This window comes from Anomaloglossus baeobatrachus, chromosome 6 (genome assembly GCF_048569485.1).
Source record: "Anomaloglossus baeobatrachus isolate aAnoBae1 chromosome 6, aAnoBae1.hap1, whole genome shotgun sequence".
Classification (NCBI taxonomy): domain Eukaryota; kingdom Metazoa; phylum Chordata; class Amphibia; order Anura; family Aromobatidae; genus Anomaloglossus; species Anomaloglossus baeobatrachus.
In genome coordinates, this window is record NC_134358.1 from 119,257,548 (window position 1) to 119,275,636 (window position 18,089).

At 44.3% G+C, this 18,089-nt stretch overlaps 1 protein-coding gene across 3 annotated transcripts in view; it reads right to left on the reverse strand.

Annotated features, from left to right (window-relative positions):
- NCOA2 (nuclear receptor coactivator 2) overlaps positions 1–18,089 on the reverse strand; it is a 295,555-nt gene that overhangs the window by 167,475 nt on the left and 109,991 nt on the right. The window contains exon 3 of one of the 3 annotated variants that reach the window (XM_075353203.1): positions 8,512–8,656. The exons of the other annotated variants lie outside the window; for them this stretch is intronic. The gene's annotated coding sequence lies outside the window, so the exon portion shown is untranslated. The remainder of the gene's footprint in view (positions 1–8,511; positions 8,657–18,089) is intronic. 3 annotated transcript variants of the gene reach the window in all.

An 18,089-nucleotide genomic window follows, 5' to 3' on the forward strand; every position in this document is an offset into this window, starting at 1 on the left:
GCTGGACCCCATTTTTTTTCACCTTTTCTTGCTCTGAATTTGGGTGCGTCTTATAAAATGGAAAATACGATAGATGGTTTACTGCATGAAGTGAGCTGCAAGGAAATTCTGAAATCCACATGTCGATTTCTCTTGCAGTATGGAATTTTAGCGTCAGGCTATGTGCACATGTAGCAGATTTGCTGCTTTTTTTTTTGAAGATTTTAATCAATGCTGCAAGTAAAAACACATCCCAGCAAAGTCTAAGGGGTACTTCTCACATAGCGAGATCGCTGCTGAGTCACGGTTTTTGTGACATACCAGTGACCTCATTAGCGATCTCGCTGTGTGTGACACTGAGCAGTGATCTGGCCCCTGCTGTGAAATCGCTGCTCGTTACACAGTGCTGGTTCATTTTTTGGACGTTGCTCTTCCGCGGTGAAGCACACATCGCTGTGTTTGACAGCGAGAGAGCAACGATCGGAATGAGCAGGGAGCCGGCGTCTGACAGCCTGCGGTAAGCTGTAACTAAGGTAAATAACGGGTAACCAAGTGAAGCCCTTTGCTTGGTTACCCGATATTTACCTTGGTTACTAGCGTCCGCCGCTCTCAGGCTACCAGTGCCGGCTCCCTGCTCCTTGCACACGTAGCCAGAGTACACATCGGGTAAATAAGCAAAGCGGTTTGCTTATTAACCCGATGTGTACTCTGGCTAGGAGTGCAGGGAGCCAGCGCTAGGCGGTGTGCGCTGGTAACCAAGGTAAATATCGGGTAACCAAGCGCTTGGTTACCCGATATTTACCATAGTTACCAAGTGCAGCATCACTTCCATGCGTCGCTGGGGGCTGGTCACTGGTGAGATCTGCCTGTGACAGCTCACCAGCGACCATGTAGCAGGTCAGATTGCTTGTGGGATCGTTGGAGCGTCGCTAAAGTGTGACGGTACCCTAAGAGAATCCTAAAGTGCTGTGCTTCTTTTTTCCTTGCAGATTTTGTTGCAGAAAAAAAAAGCAGCATGTCAATTCTTTCTGCTTTTATTTCCTGCATTTTCCCTATCTCAATAGCTAGATAAAAAAAAAATATGAAAAAAGCAGCTTTTTTTTAGCATCTTTTTTCCTCCCAAGAGAGGCATATGAAATGGGGAGTGCAATGTGAGAAACAACAATTGCATTGCACTCTGACAAATGTTATTTAATGAGGCAGATCTGCGAGGTTTTCCTAAGCTCAAATCGGACTGAAGTAAAAATCACACCATGCTACAACTGCATTCATCTATCCGACACGACTGGTCAATGCAAGTCAATGGGTGCGAGAGAGAAGAAGAAAAAAAAAATAAAAATCGGATGCCACACATGTCCGTGTGACGTCTGTTTTTTACAGATGCATTAACATTCTGTACTAGAGAACAGTCTAAATAATTGTAGAATAGCTGCTAAGGAAAAAAAACAAAACGCATGTTATACAGATGCTAGGAGAGAAAAAAAAAATACAGAAAAAAACGCATACTTGCATGACATATGGAATACCAAACAGATTTCACTCGTCCAGCTTTTCTGGATGAGACTGGGACGGTTATTTTATACACCAGTATGAGGGAATCCTTACATGTGGAGTGTCCTCATAGATTGGCATCACATGTGAGAAATTCTGCAGGTAGACAACATACAGTATGTAATCTGCACAGGGCGGTATAAAAGTGTGAACAAAGCCAAATACTAGGGAGTATCAAATACCAAGAGGCTTCTTTTAAAACATGACACACCGAAAAGACAAAAACTGCAGCGTCATAATCGTGATTAAAACACAATGAAGAAACACGAGGAGTCTAATTTAGCCAATAGAAAATCTGCAACATCACAATAGTGATCTGCTACACATCTGTCACATGTGAATATAGCCGTATGCCTAATCCGCAGGTCCGTTGTTTTTCTTGCATGCGAAAAAACATAACACAAAAACAACAGATTTTTATCAGTGTTTTGGATCAGATTTCCATCGGGCTTTAACCATCCGTGTTTGGCGATGTGCACATGACATCTTTTCATGGGGATTCCGAGTGGCACGAAAGTGACGGCAAAACCGGTGAAGTAGTTTCAGGAAAATGACAGCTGGCATTTTCCTAAAGAAGTATCGCCTGGGAAAACTGGGTGGCTTTACCAACATCTGAAGGATGCAGTGTTGCAGGTTTCTGAAGCTTCTCCTGGCAAACAATCAATGGAAAACAGCGCTGGGATATAACCAAGATGCCAACGGCGCACTGTCAGAATTTTTCACGACTCCATTCACTTACATTGTGAGGTCTCAGTTTTCTTTTCCTTCGTGGGCACTCGTTTTTTGTAAAAATACAGACATGTGAACAAGCCGATAGTCCTACAGTGCTGGCCAAAAGTATTGGCACCCCTGCAATTCCGTCAGATAATACTCAGTTTCTTCTTGAAAATGATTGCAATCACAAATTCTTTGGTATTATTATCTTCATTTAATTTGTCTTCAATGAAGAAAGAAAAAAAAATTGTCATAAAGCCAAATTGGATATAATTCCACACCAAACATAAAAAAGGGGGTGGACAAAAGTATTGGCACTGTTTGAAAAATCATGTGATGCTTCTCTAATTTGTGTAATTAACAGCACCTGTAACTTACCTGTGGCACCTAACAGGTGTTGGCAATAACTAAATCACACTTGCAGCCGTTGACATGGATTAAAGTTGACTCAACCTCTGTCCTGTGTCCTTGTGTGTACCACATAGAGCATGGAGAAAAGAAAGAAGACCAAAGGACTGTCTGAGGACTTGAGAATCCAAATTGTGAGGAAGCATGAGCAATCTCAAGGCTACAAGTCCATCTCCAAAGACCTGAAAGTTCCTGTGTCTACGGTGCGCAGTTTCATCAAGAAGTTTAAAGCCCATGCCACTGTGGCTAACCTTCCTAGATGTGGAAGGAAAAGAAAAATTGACGAGAGATTGTGCGGATGGTGGATAAAGAACCTCGACTAACATCCAAACAAGTTCAAGCTGCCCTGCAGTACGAGGGTACAACAGTGTCAACCCGTACTATCCGTCCGCGTCTGAATGAAAAAGGACTGTATGGTAGGATACCCAGGAAGACCCCACTTCTTACCCCAAGACATAAAAAAGCCAGGCAGGAGATTGCCAAAACTTACCTGAGAAAGCCTAAAACGTTTTGGAAGAATGTTCTCTGGTCAGATGAGACAAAAGTAGAGCTTTTTGGGAAAAGCCATCAACATAGAGTTTACAGGAAAAAAAAGAGGCATTCAAAGAAAAGAACACGGTCCCTACAGTCAATCATGGCGGAGGTTCCCTGATGTTTTGGGGTTGCTTTACTGCCTCTGACACTGGACTGCTTGACCGTGTGCATGGCATTATGAAGTCTGAAGACTACCAACAAATTTTGCAGCATAATGTAGGGCCCAGTGTGAGAAAGCTGGGTCTCCCTCAGAGGTCATTTGTCTTCCAGCAGGACAATGACCCAAAACACACTTCAAAAAGCACTAGAAAATGGTTTGATAGAAAGCACTGGAGACTACTAAAGTGGCCAGCAATGAGTTCAGACCTGAATCCCAAAGAACACCTGTGGAGAGATCTCAAAATGGCAGTTTGGAGAAGGCCCCCTTCACATCTCAGGGACCTGGAGCAGTTTGCCAAAGAAGAATGGTCTAAAATTCCAGCAGAACATTGTAAGAAACTCCATTGATGGTTACCGGAAGCGGTTGTTCGCAGTTATAGTGGCTAAAGGTTGTGCAACCAAGTATTAAGCATAAGGGTGCCAATACTTTTGTCTGGCCCATTTTTGGAGTTGTGTCTGAAATGATCAATGATGATTTTTGTTTCATTCTCTTTTGTGTTTTTTCATTGCAAGCAAAATAAGTGAAGATAATACCAAAGAATTTGTGATTGCAATAATTTTCAAGAAGAAACTGAGTATTATCTGACAGAATTGCAGGGGTGCCAATACTTTTGTCCAGCGCTGTATAATGAGTACATAATATGATAGACAGCGTCCCAGGGGTAATCTTCAAAAGAAACTTGGAATGTGACCTGCGTCCATTTACCTTATGAAGGATTCCGACTGAGGTGCTACAAACAACCTGTATATACGGTAATGCTAGAATGTCGTATCCATGAAAATCATGGATGTAAAGCGTGGTCGTCTTCACTACAAACCGATGGAGAAATGCTTTACATACCGCTGTGATATCATCTCCAAAATGGTACCGGAAAAAAACTTTACCAAGATTTGCAGAATAAAACGGACAGGCCGGAGTTTTCAAAACAATGGCATCCCTTTCATGGCTATTTGTTCATTGTCCAAGTCTTTCCCCTTTGTACGCAGTAGTAATGTAAGGGTATGTGCCCACGAGCAGGACTGGCTGCATTCAGAACACAGCGGGTCTTGACCTGAGGGGCCACGCGTCTCCTCCGCGAGAGAACGCAGGAGACCACAGCTGCCCGTGCCCTCGATCAGGGCTCAGTGCGCTGCGGTGTCTCGCTGTGTTCTTCTGGAGGATGCATTCAATTCCGCAGCAAACAATTGACATGCTGCTGTGTGGAAACACGCACCACAGATCCGTGTTTGCTGTGGAAAAAAAGAAGCACAGTGGGCACAGGATTTCTAGAAATTCATCCACTGTGCTTGTACTGTACAACGCAGCGTTGTGGATGCAGCTGAAGCATGCTGTGTCCAAAACGCTGTAAATACTGATCGTGGGCACGCACCCTAACCGTAATAACCCATCTGTACCTGGCTGCCTAATCAAAATCTCAGAGTATCAGAGAATTCATTGGATATACTGTAAATCTGGCACAGGCAGAGAGTGCAGCGGGGGGTAATTCTTATCAAAAGGAAAGGTTAATTCGGCATTTATTATGATACACATGAAAGGGCTTAATTAAGAATGAAAAAAAGTTTTCACAAAATTCTAAAACATGAAGACGGCAATGAATGAGCTCAGTCATGGATCCTGCACACATACGCACATCATTCACACCGACTTGTTAATTTCATCATCCAGTTCATCATGGATCATTTCTCCCTCCCCCAAAGTATGACTAAGTGTCATCTAGTGAGGCTTGTGAGTGAAGCCACGATCTGCCGTCAGCGCCGTGTGCTTACACTGACTGCTTACGTCATAAAGGTAAACTCCCAATATCATATGCATCAAGGAGTCTTAGAAATCAGATCCTGATCTCAGCAAAGACAAAATATATAGAAAATGCCCTTTACTATAAAAAGACACTTGGGAACAAGATTGTTTTCCTGTGCGATTTAATATTTTCTGGAACTATTATTTTTGTGGGGAGCAGACAATGCGTGGAAGAAACTAAATCCAGGGAATAACGTTAATTGCTAATCTTCAGGCAGAAATTTGCCACAAACTCTTTTTTTGCAAGTATTGTACCATTAGGCTGCTTTCACACATCCGTTTTTTTGCTGAGCGACACAATACGGCGCTTTGCAGAAAAGATTCAACCGTTTTGTTTTTTTTGCCGCAAGTTGCGTTTTTTTCTGCATAGACTTGCATTAGCGCCATATTGTGCCGCATGGCCTTGCGCTCCATCCGTTTTTTTGCCGGATGCAGCATATTTATCCCATGCGGCAACCGGATGGAACATTGCCTGGCACTTTTTTTGTGCGGCGAAAAAAAACGCATTGCGTCGGATCCGTCGCGATTTACAATGCAAGCCTATGGACGCCTGATGCGGCGTCCTGCGACAAAAACCGCATCCGGAGGCCGGATGCGGTTTTTTGCACTGCACATGCTCAGTATTAAGCCGCATCCAACAAAAAACGGACGGGCCGCATTGAAAAACTTATGCAACAGATCAGTTTTTTTCGCCACATCTGTTGCATAGGTTTTTGAGCCGGAATGAGCCACACTGCAAAAACTGGATGTGTGAAAGCAGGCTTATCGGTTGCAGATTTCCACCAGCTGTGATGAGCATTGAAAAGTACCTCATTATAGACCTTGAAAACATATGATCACTGACTGATAACCAACCAACGTAGCCAGTGAATGGACGCTGGCAGTCTAATGGTGCACTTAAGGCCCCGTCACACACAGAGATAAATCTTTGGCAGATCTGTGGTTGCAGTGAAATCATGGACATATTGTTCCATTTGTACACAGTCACAAACCTGGCACTGATTGTCCACAATTTCACTGCAACCGCAGATTTATCTCTGTGTGTGACAGGGCCTTTAGGCTAGTTTCACACATCCGGCATTTCGCCAGATTGCTGGATCCGGCACACTCCAGTACAGTGTTAATACTGTACAATGGCTTCGTGGCAAGCTCCGGTCACATGCTCCGGCCACATGAAAGCATGTGACCGGAGGTTGCCGCGATGCCATTGTACTGTATTACACTGTACTAGAGTGTGCTGCATCCGGCGAAAAGCTGGATGTGTAAAACTAGCCTTAGGAGGTGCCGATTTCAGCCGTTAAATGCCAAATTGACAATGCACAAATCCATTGGCGCTCTCATACAGGCCCGTTTACACAGGTTGATGAACAATCATAGGTGCAGATTGCCAATATGATTATTCTGTCCCCTCACAATCTACACTGGGCGATGTGCTGCCAATAACGACGATCAGTTGTTTCTTTTTTTTTTTTATACAGCATAAACGATCCAAATCAGCCCCCGAACAGCGTTTTGCTACTCTGGGTCATCACCGGCCACTCACCGCGCAACTATGATTTTGCTACTGAGAGAAAAACTTTATTTATACAAAATAGAAAACGAATGATTCCAAATCTAAACTCTGAATTTGCCCAACAGCAGTGGATTTTACATTATACATGCAAAAGCCTATTCACTTATAATATTAATGCATTATATATTGGAAATATTCCAACGAACCTGTCTGGACTCGCTCAGGCGGGTCTATCTGCTGATGTCAGCAGTAAGTGTATAATACACGCTGGAAGGAGTTTGATAGTGATCTGCTAGCGCTACCAGTTTTGAAACTTAAGATGTAAAGACACAAATGTGTTAACAATCAGGACAATTTCTGCATAAATGCAGCAAATACACTACTTATGATCAGCACAGGACTCTAACAAAGCAAGTGCATATTGCTTCTAAGACTGACTGTCAAATTGGAGATCAAGAGAAAAGTTGGGCACCTCATGTATGTAGCACTGTGTGTTACTCTTGGCTAACGCAGTGGTTGAATGGTAAAGGGAAAGGAATGGCTTTTGCAGTGCTGATGGTTTGGCGTGAGCAGAATAATCACCAATTATTTTTGCATGACTAAAATCGCCGAATATTCAAAGAAAAACAAGTTACAAATATCCTGAGTCTGTTCTTACACCAGTACCACACGGTGTAGAGAATCCAGTGCCTACCCCTCCTGCAGCAGGAATGGCAATTGAAACAGATGGTTCTGATCCTGAAGAAGTTGATGTTGATTGGCACAATGTATTTACTGATCCAGAACAATCGGAGGCTCAGTCGCTCTTCTTGAGCCAATCAGATTTAGATGATCTGATTAGAGATCTGTCATTATTGAAAGAAAAGTTAGAACTGCTACCTGTTAGACTTCGGGAACAGAAATTGCTAAAACGAGGCACCACAACTTCACACTTTCGTCATCGACACACTAAGTTAGCTGCATACTATGCAATGGAAAAGATGTGTTACTGTACTAATGTAAATGGTCTCATGATGGAGTTAGATGGTACATATGTTCCCGAAGAATGAAGGGTGTTCATTCATAGACTAGCAAAACGAGTTTGTAAGCTGTTTTGTTGCACAACGGTAACGATAAACCATCTGTTCCATTGGCAAATGTGGTTGGAATGAAAGAGACTCATGGGTCTATGGAGTTAATTTTGAAAATAATCAAATATTTAGAACATAGATGGAAAATTAGTGCTGATCGGAAAGTGGTAGCTCTGTTGCTTAACCTACAGTTGGGGTACACAAAACATATGTGTTTCTTGTGCCTATGGAACAGTTGTGATGACAGCAATAATTACAAAAGAGTAGAGCACACAGTTGGGCGGTACAATGTAAAACACAAATCACTGGTCGATCCACTTCAAGTTTATCTTCCATCTCTTCACATAAAAATTAGTTTAATAAAAAAAAAAAAAAAAAATGTGGCTGCAATTAATCGTGATAACAATGGTTTCCAGTATTTGAAGGAGAAGTGTAGCACACTGAATACTGAGGCTAAAATAAAGGCTAGAATTTTTATTGGCCATGAAATCAACAAACTAATGCATGATGACACATTCAGATCAAAACTCAACCCTCTGGAGCTTGCAGGTTACGATGAATTTGTGCTAATAGTGCAGAACTTCCTTGGGAACAGACGAGCTGAAAACAATGCTCAACTAGTAGACAACATGCTTAAGGCCTCTTTTACACGTACATGCCTCCGGTACGTGTTTGGCAGTTTTCTCACTTACCGGAGACACGTACACACGTAGACCTAGGTATTCCTATGGTTTTGGACACACGTAAGTATTTGCGCATGAAACGTGTGTCTGTTCCGTACTTACGTGTGTCCGTGTGCTTCTCACGCCGACATGTTCATTTTCTCTCCGGCATCACGGGTGTCACACGGTACGCAAATGAGTGACACATAATGCAAACTGACCACACGGATTTGTTCCGTGTGACACGCACCGGCGAGAAGACATGTGTCTGTAAGAAAAGAAAAAAAAAACAAAACATTACTCACCTTCTCCAGCCCTGCAGTCTCTGCCGCTGCTGTCACTTGCTGCCGACCGCCGCTCATTATGCTAATTGCATATTCACTTTACTTCGGCCGTAAGCAGCAGCAGCGGAGAGTCAGCAGGACCGGAGATCAGCACCACGGACAGCAGCGCCAGGGACAGGTGAGTAGAAAGGTCCCGTTCTCTGCGTGTTATCACGGAGAACACACGTAGCCCATAAACACGGCACACGGAGCGCAAAACACACCTCTGACACGTTCGTGAAAAACGTGCGTGGTTTTTCACGAACATATGAAAGAGGCCTAAAGCACATGAACAACTTTCCTGCCGAATGTCATGGAATGTGCATTTCTTACAGTTTAGTCTTCAGTTTTTTTCCCACCCAATTTGGAACACATGAGCGGCAAACATGGAAACTGTTCTCCATTGTAGAAATGTCTTTATGGAAGCTGATATCAAGGCTGCTGGAAACCCAACATGATGACAAACCACTGCTGGTTTCTGCAACTGGCAAATATGACTGTTCCGAAGCGGAAAAAGCAGATGCTTGAAGCACTTAACAGCAGGGCTGTGGAGTCGGTAAACCAAACCTTCGACTCAGACTCCTCAATTTCTCTTGCACCGACTCCGACATATATTGCTTATAGTTAGGTGAAAAATGCATTGTAATACATGAACATGTGTATGTGAACATCAGACATTTAATAATTTTTATGATACAATAATCAAGATATTTGGATAGAACATAAAATATATTTATTAGAATACAACTTTAGAACACAAACTGTAATAAATTGTAAATATGTAATACACTATAATATACAGTAGATTACATATATATCGTGTGTGTGTGTGTATATTATATTACATATTGTATTACATATTTACAATTTATTAGTTTGTGTTCTAAAGTTGTATTCCAATAAATATATGTTATGTTATATCTAAATATCTTGATTATTGTATCATAAAAATAATTAAATGTCTAATGTTCACATTGTACTACAATACATTTTTCACTTAAATATAAGCATTATACTAAATATTATTTAGTAAAATATTCAGCACATTCTGCATTGCACTACTGTCCCCGATTTATTATATATTTTAGGAGTCGGGGTCGGTGCATTTCATACCGACTCCGACTCCACCAAAATGAGCTCCGACTCAGACTCCGACTCCACGACTCTGACTCCACGACTCTGACTCCACAGCCCTGCTTAACAGTACTGGGTCTTGTTTGAGTAAGACTTTTAAACTGGTATACGAGATATTTTCTACTGTTGTTATCCCATTACATTTTCATTTACTAGAATGAAAGAGAGAAGACACTGGCGCTCCTAATTACAATTGTCAAAAAAAGGAAGGAGGTGTTAAATTGAGCTGCTGGTAGAAAGCCGGTACTGTGTGTAACCAGCCAAAATGAGTAGAATAAATCTAAAAACAAGGAGATCTACCGCGCTAATCAGTGATATAGATCCAGAGGCTGCAGCAAACGGCATGAATTAATAATAAACAATGGTAGGTAGTAGAGCCACATACAGTATCTTGGAATTAGATTATATTGGTTAATAAACAATAAAAGATAAGAAATTAAATAACAGTTTTTGGCTGCACGAGGACTCCACACCATTCTGACGTGTGTGTCTGTGTGTACGTGAGATTTATGAAATTTCATAGCTTTTGCTGGTACTGTAAAAAGCAGCTTATTATTTGCATAAAACGAATGAAAAAATATGCAAAAAAATATGCAATGTGTGAACATAGCCTAAGGCGGTTGAGGGCAGTAACTCTCAGGATGCTCCTGGATAGAGATGAGCGAACCTTAGTCTTGGGGTTCAGGCTTGGAAAATAATGTGAAAATCAGCCAAGGTGAGTATCGCGCCGTGCTCGTGTCTGCGTAGTGCCGTGTATTGTGCGTGCTGCAGGTACTGTTTCTTCGGCTTAAATTAGGCTTACATTCAGCGTACCAAGATGTGTAGTTCACAGAGAAATAAAAATAAATAAATAATACCGCCCACACACCTCGGGAAGTGTTTTGCTATGGGCCAAAAGCAAAATATTTCCGGAGGTATGTGGGCAGTGTTATTTATTTATTTTAATTCTCCGTAAACTACACATCTTAGTACGCTGAATGTAAGCCTAATTTGAGCTGAAGAAACAGTACCTGCAGCGCGCACAATGCAGGGAATCACGCAGACACGAGCACGGTGTAATCCTCACCTGGCTGATTTTCATGTCATTTTCCAAGCCCGAACCGCGAGACTAAAGCCTGCTTTACACGTTGCAATTTCGCATACGATATTGTATGCGATTTGCAATGCCCCCATCGTATGTGTGGCACGTTCAATTTGTTGAACGTGCCGCACAAACGATTAACCCCCGACACACGGACTTTCCTTCCATACGACCTCGATGTTGGCGGCGAACGTCCACTTCCTGGAGTGGGAGGGACGTTCGGCGTCACATCGACGTCACACGGCAGCCGGCCAATAGAAGCGGAGGGGCGGAGCTGAGCGGGACATAAACATCCCGCCCACCTCCTTCCTTCCGCATTGTGAGCACGGAGCCGCACAACGCTGGTAAGGTCTGTTCATCATTCCCGGGGTGACACACACTGCAATGTGTGCTACCCCGGGTACGATGAACAATCTGACGTGCAATTCCAGAGACAGGTATGATGTGTATGCGATGAACGTTTTAACGTTCAAACGCAATCGCACGTACCTGTCACACACTGCAATGTACCTTACAATGCCGGATGTGCGTCACTTATGATATGACCCCGCCGACACATTGTAAGATACATTGCAGCGTGTAAAGCAGACTTAAGGTTCGCTCATCTTTACTCCTGAAGTCCTTGGCCAGTCCAAACCAAGTCTCACCAGCAACTTAAAACGATCCGGTCGGATCATTTATGCTGGAATGAGGTAGTAACAGACTCATACGAGTACAGCGATGTGTCACTGATATGTGAAGGGGTTTTCATTTGGTAAAACTTACAGCTTATTAGTGGAGATACAAAGCCAGAGCTGGAACCTAGGAGCCAACGCACCTGGCTCGCTCACTTGCTGCTGACTTTCTTACCATTCCTTTGCATAGCCAGGTAGTGAAGCCCACATCTCACAATACTTGGACTTATAGGTCACAACCCAAAATGGCATAACAACTTATCATAGTATCATAGTTTTTAAGGTTGAAGGGAGACTCTAAGTCCATCTAGTTCAACCCGTAGCCTAACATGTTGATCCAGAGGAAGGCAAAAAAACCCCAATGTGGCAAACAAGTTCCAATGGGGAAAAAATTTCCTTCCTGACTCCACATCCGGCAATCAGACTAGTTCCCTGGATCAATACCCTGTCATAAAATCTAATATACATAACTGGTAACTTACCGTATATCCTGTAGGTTCTACAAAATTAAAACAAATTTACAGATTGGTGAAATCAGCGTGTTACTACTTTATCCCGTCAAAGACGTCAGACAGGTTCCCTCTAAGAGGCCTGCTGCTAAATTATTTACCAGCCGCAACAAGCGACATCAAAAAGTGACACACAGGTCCATTTACCAGGAGAAAACAATGACTTTCTATCAACTCCTCAACCTCTCCCTGCTCCATAACAAATAATAGGTGTGAACGTGGTATTCACACCCAAGGGATGCTACATTAAAACGGCCAGGTTATTACAAAGGTATCCAAATTGGAGGGTGTGCTTAGCACCATGCTGGTCTCACCCAATCCTCATATTAGTATCGTAGGTAGTCACTGAGAAACCAGTCTGTGTAGTTCACCCCTGACCACAAGTCAGCCAGCCCGGGGGCAAGAGGAGGAGGAAATGGAGAACTGGGCCAAAACTGGTAGCGTATATTAAGGATACTAACCTAATATTAGATAATAGGATATATAGCTAATCACCTCTCCAGCCACAGGCAAAAATGTAGTATTCCCCTGCAGCCATTTAGGTGATATGTATATCCCAAGGCTACTGGAGCAGGAGCCACTCTACAGCATCCCTCCAGGAGCTATGGACATGTTCTCCAGATGTGACCACCTTCCTAAATCGTCTATTTATCAATGACACCCCCAATCAGATGTATGGAACAGATTTTCAGGTGAATACCCTGGAGGTATGTTCACACGGGTGATAAATACCACTCCAAAAATGGTGTGGACAGACCGGACATTTCACCCTTTGCATTGCACCAACAAACTGATGTGCTGCGGATCTGGGCACTATATGCAGCTCGTGTTTTCGCAGCACAAGTATTCTTACAATCTTACTCACACTGCTACTACTGTAACATGCAGTGGATTTTCCATCTGTAAAAGTACATGGGGGATATACCCTTTACATTTTTTAAGGGAAGTATCCCCATATGGTTTCACATAGGTACAGTCAACTAAGGCTACTTTCACACATCCGGTTTTTGCAGTCAGGCACAATCCGGTGTGTGTCTGATGCAACGGATCCAGCGCAGATTATGGTAAAACTGATGCAACAGATCCGGTAAAAAAAACGGATCTGTAGCAGTTTGTACCGAGAATCCAGCTGTGGCCGCGGGTAACCTGAGTGACGTCACCGCTGACAGCGCGACTCACTTCAGTTGCTCTGTGGAGTTCACAGCGAGCGGCGGTGCTCTACTGCCGCTCCTTTCAGCTTCCGATGGAGCAGAGCTGAAAGCGTCGTGGGACCTCGTGTGGATTACGCTGGACCTGCAGGGTGTTTGGGGATTAATAAAGTGGTTTAAGAGGGTGTTTTTTTGTCTTTTATTTCAAATAAAGGATTATTCGGTGTTTGTGTTTATTTACTTTCACTACAGATTAATCATGGAAGGTGTCTCAGACGCCTGCCATGATTAACCTAGGACTTAGTGGCAGCTATGGGCTGCCATTAACTCCTTATTACCTCAATTGCCATGGCACCAGGGCAATTCTGGATGAGCAGGGTAGAGTCCTGGGACTGTCGCATCTAATGGATGCGGCAATTTCGGGCAGTTGCTGGCTGATATTTTTAGCCTGGGGGCTCCCCATAATGTGGGGCTCCCCATTCTGAGAATACCAGCCTTCAGCTGTTTGGCTTTACCTTGGCTGGTATCAAAATTGGTAGGGACCGCATTCCGTTTTTTTTTTTTTAAATTATTTATTTTACTGCAAGATATAGACCCGCCCACTGGCAGCTGTGATTGGTTGCAGTGAGACAGCTGTCACTCAGCGTGGGGGCGAGTCTGATTGCAACCAATCATAGGTGCCAGTGGGCGGGTGAAGCAATGAATACGAGATGGAATAATGAGCGGCCGGAATTTTAAAAAGCAGGAGAAGCTGCGAGGAGCAGTGTGACAGCTGTGCAGCGCTGCGCCGGTGATCGGTGACAGAGAGAGACAGAGAGAGACAGAGAGAGACAGAGAGAGACACAGAGAGACACAGAGAGACACAGAGAGACACAGAGAGACACAGAGAGACACAGAGAGACACAGAGAGACACAGAGAGACACAGAGAGACACAGAGAGACACAGAGAGACACAGAGAGACACAGAGAGAGACACAGAGAGAGACACAGAGAGACAGAGAGACACAGAGAGAGAGACAGAGAGAGACAGAGAGAGACACAGAGAGACACAGAGAGACACAGAGAGACACAGAGAGACACAGAGAGACACAGAGAGACACAGAGAGACACAGAGAGACACAGAGAGACACAGAGAGAGACACAGAGAGAGACACAGAGAGACACAGAGAGACACAGAGAGACACAGAGAGACACAGAGAGACACAGAGAGAGACAGAGAGAGACACAGAGAGACACAGAGAGAGACAGAGAGAGACAGAGAGAGACAGAGAGAGACACAGAGAGACACAGAGAGACACAGAGAGACACAGAGAGACACAGAGAGACACAGAGAGACACAGAGAGAGAGAGACAGAGAGAGACAGAGAGAGACAGAGAGACACAGAGAGACACAGAGAGAGACAGAGAGAGACAGAGAGACACAGAGAGACACAGAGACACAGAGACACAGAGAGAGACAGAGAGAGACACAGAGAGACAGAGAGAGACAGAGAGAGACACAGAGAGACAGAGAGACCCAGAGAGACCCAGAGAGACCCAGAGAGACACAGAGAGACACAGAGAGACACAGAGAGACACAGAGAGACACAGAGAGACACAGAGAGACACAGAGAGACACAGAGAGACACAGAGAGACACAGAGAGACACAGAGACACAGAGAGAAACAGAGAGACACAGAGACACAGAGAGAGAGAGAGAAACAGAGAGAGAGAGAAACAGAGAGAGAGAGAAACAGAGAGAGAGAAACAGAGAGAGAAACAGAGAGAGAGAAATAGAGAGAGAAACAGAGAGAAAGAAAGACAGACAGAGACAGACAGAGACAGACAGAGACAGACAGAGACAGACAGAGACAGACAGAGACAGACAGAGAGAGACAGAGAGAGACAGAGAGAGACAGAGAGAGACAGAGAGAGACAGACACAGAGACAGAGAGAGTGACAGACAGACAGAGAGAGTGACAGACAGACACAGAGTACAGAAATGAATTTACATCTAATCTGAGCATGCTCATATTAAAACAAATGGATCCGTCATTGAAATGCGTTTTTTGCCGCATTCCGACGAATCTGGTGCCCATAGGCTTTTATTATCCAACAGTACGTTTTTTTGCCGAAGACAAAAAGCATCCCAGTGTGCGTCTTTTCCGGCAGCCGGTCCAGCAAATTTCGCTGGATCCAGCGCACACCAAATGAAACGAGATGCAATGCGGCACAAGCCGGCGCTAATAAAAGTCTATGTGGATGCTGCAATTCGCCAGATTGGGCCTGACGGTGAACACCGGATGTGTGAAAGCAGCCTAACTAGCCATAGGGCCATATTCCCAAGCCAAGGATGTGGTCTACATGTTACAGTCCGAAGGAAATGCATGTGAAAAGGTTACTTTATATACTATTCCAGCACACACTCAGTACGCCATCCGCATGGAATAATGAAGAACTTAATCCCACTTATATTTGACTGTTTTTATAATAAGCTACTTAAAAAGTTTCTGATGATGCATAACTAATGCTCAGACATGATTTACAAATACAATTAAAACTGCCTTTTCCTGCACATAAGCAGTGCTGCAGATTACGAGGTGTATAACGGCACAATTTGGATGTCCACCCTGTGTGCTCGCTCACACCATCGTATATATTGGACAAGCACTAGCCAATTTTTTTTAATCAGATCGCGTTCGGACTAACAATCTGTCATCAGCGCTGCCTCATTACATATTTTCTCATACCCATCCAGCAAGAAAAAGGGGGGAAAAAAAAAAATCACAGTATGCTGCGATTTGACATGAAAATTGGATGAACTCACCCATACAAGTCTATGCAACCATGTGTCAGGCCAGGAACAAGGGGACCGCCAACAAGCGGCGCAACATAGCGAGAACACCATGGTCACACCCGGGAAAGTGGCGACCCCCAGCGAGCGACTCAACACAAAAGGTTAGGTTACAATGGTAGGCCTAGGTGCTAGTGAGAGGACAGCAGGGTCACCTAACCCTTACCCAAGCCTGATCCTTGCATTCACTAACGTTCCTAGACGGGTCCTTCCTCCCCATACGCTGATCACGTACCTAGGCCCTCCCTGGCCCTGAACTCACCCTGACTACTAAAGGTCAGCAAGATGCTAGTCTCACTACTACAATAAGATAACACGATAAACAAGATAACAGGAAGGTAAGACAAACAGGTGGGGAAAGACACAATGCAAAGCACTCCTTGGATTCTTCCGTAAGAAACTTCACAGCTGCAATAGTAACATCACAGCTATGACACAGCACACTCCTTCAACATAGTCAGCATAGGAATAAGCTATAGCCGGCATAGGGAGGAGTGAGGAACGGATATCTATAGCAGAAGGGATCGGCTGCAGCTGAGGTTACAGCTACCTGTTATCACTGCAGGATAGAAAGGCACTTTAACCCCTTCAGTAATGGATGGAATTAATAGCACTCCAACTCAATGACAAGCGGGCACTAAAGCGGCTCTGCGATCCACAATGCACCGTGACTTTCTGATCCCAGGTCGTTCAGAGATCACATCAGGCCATGACACAGTTGTGACACTATGGGTGCATGGAAATAACTGGACTGCACTCGGATGACATCCGTGTGCAGTCAAATTTCAGAGCACTCACAGAATGGAGAAATTTTGTTCTCCATCTTTTCCTCAGTGTGCAACGACTCAGAGAGACTCGGTCATACTTAGCTGACACTTGGATCAAACGCTGATCAGTGTCATTAGGAATAATCAGATACTCGGGGATGAGAGAATCTACGGGCGCATGACCACAGCCTGTTGTCTAGAAGTAAGCATTGTTGACCTTAGGGAGATCAACATATCCACTGCGGAGACACCATCACGTGTTTCTCAACGCAGTGATTCTAGAGCATTGCCCCCTGGGAAGTATGCAAATAAGAAAGCCGCGGAGACACCATCACGTGTTTCTCAACGCTGGCAGGAAACTAGCCAGGTCTTTCACCGGGAAGGAACAACCACGGGAAGGGCAGTCTCCAGTCAAGGAGACCACCTATACCAAACATGGTATCCATCCACAGACAGCCGTTTCGGGGTATTTGCCCCTCATCAGTGTGGAGTAGGAATCTGGCTAGTGGGGGCAATGCCTAGTATAAGACTACTTAAGCAAGCATTGTTGACCTTAGGGAGATCAACATATCCACTGCGGAGACACCATCACGTGTTTCTCAACGCAGTGATTCTAGAGCATTGCCCCCTGGGAAGTATGCAAATAAGAAAGCCGCGGAGACACCATCACGTGTTTCTCAACGCTGGCAGGAAACTAGCCAGGTCTTTCACCGGGAAGGAACAACCACGGGAAGGGCAGTCTCCAGTCAAGGAGACCACCTATACCAAACATGGTATCCATCCACAGACAGCCGTTTCGGGGTATTTGCCCCTCATCAGTGTGGAGTAGGAATCTGGCTAGTGGGGGCAATGCCTAGTATAAGACTACTTAAGCAAGCATTGTTGACCTTAGGGAGATCAACATATCCACTGCGGAGACACCATCACGTGTTTCTCAACGCAGTGATTCTAGAGCATTGCCCCCTGGGAAGTATGCAAATAAGAAAGCCGCGGAGACACCATCACGTGTTTCTCAACGCTGGCAGGAAACTAGCCAGGTCTTTCACCGGGAAGGAACAACCACGGGAAGGGCAGTCTCCAGTCAAGGAGACCACCTATACCAAACATGGTATCCATCCACAGACAGCCGTTTCGGGGTATTTGCCCCTCATCAGTGTGGAGTAGGAATCTGGCTAGTGGGGGCAATGCCTAGTATAAGACTACTTAAGCAAGCATTGTTGACCTTAGGGAGA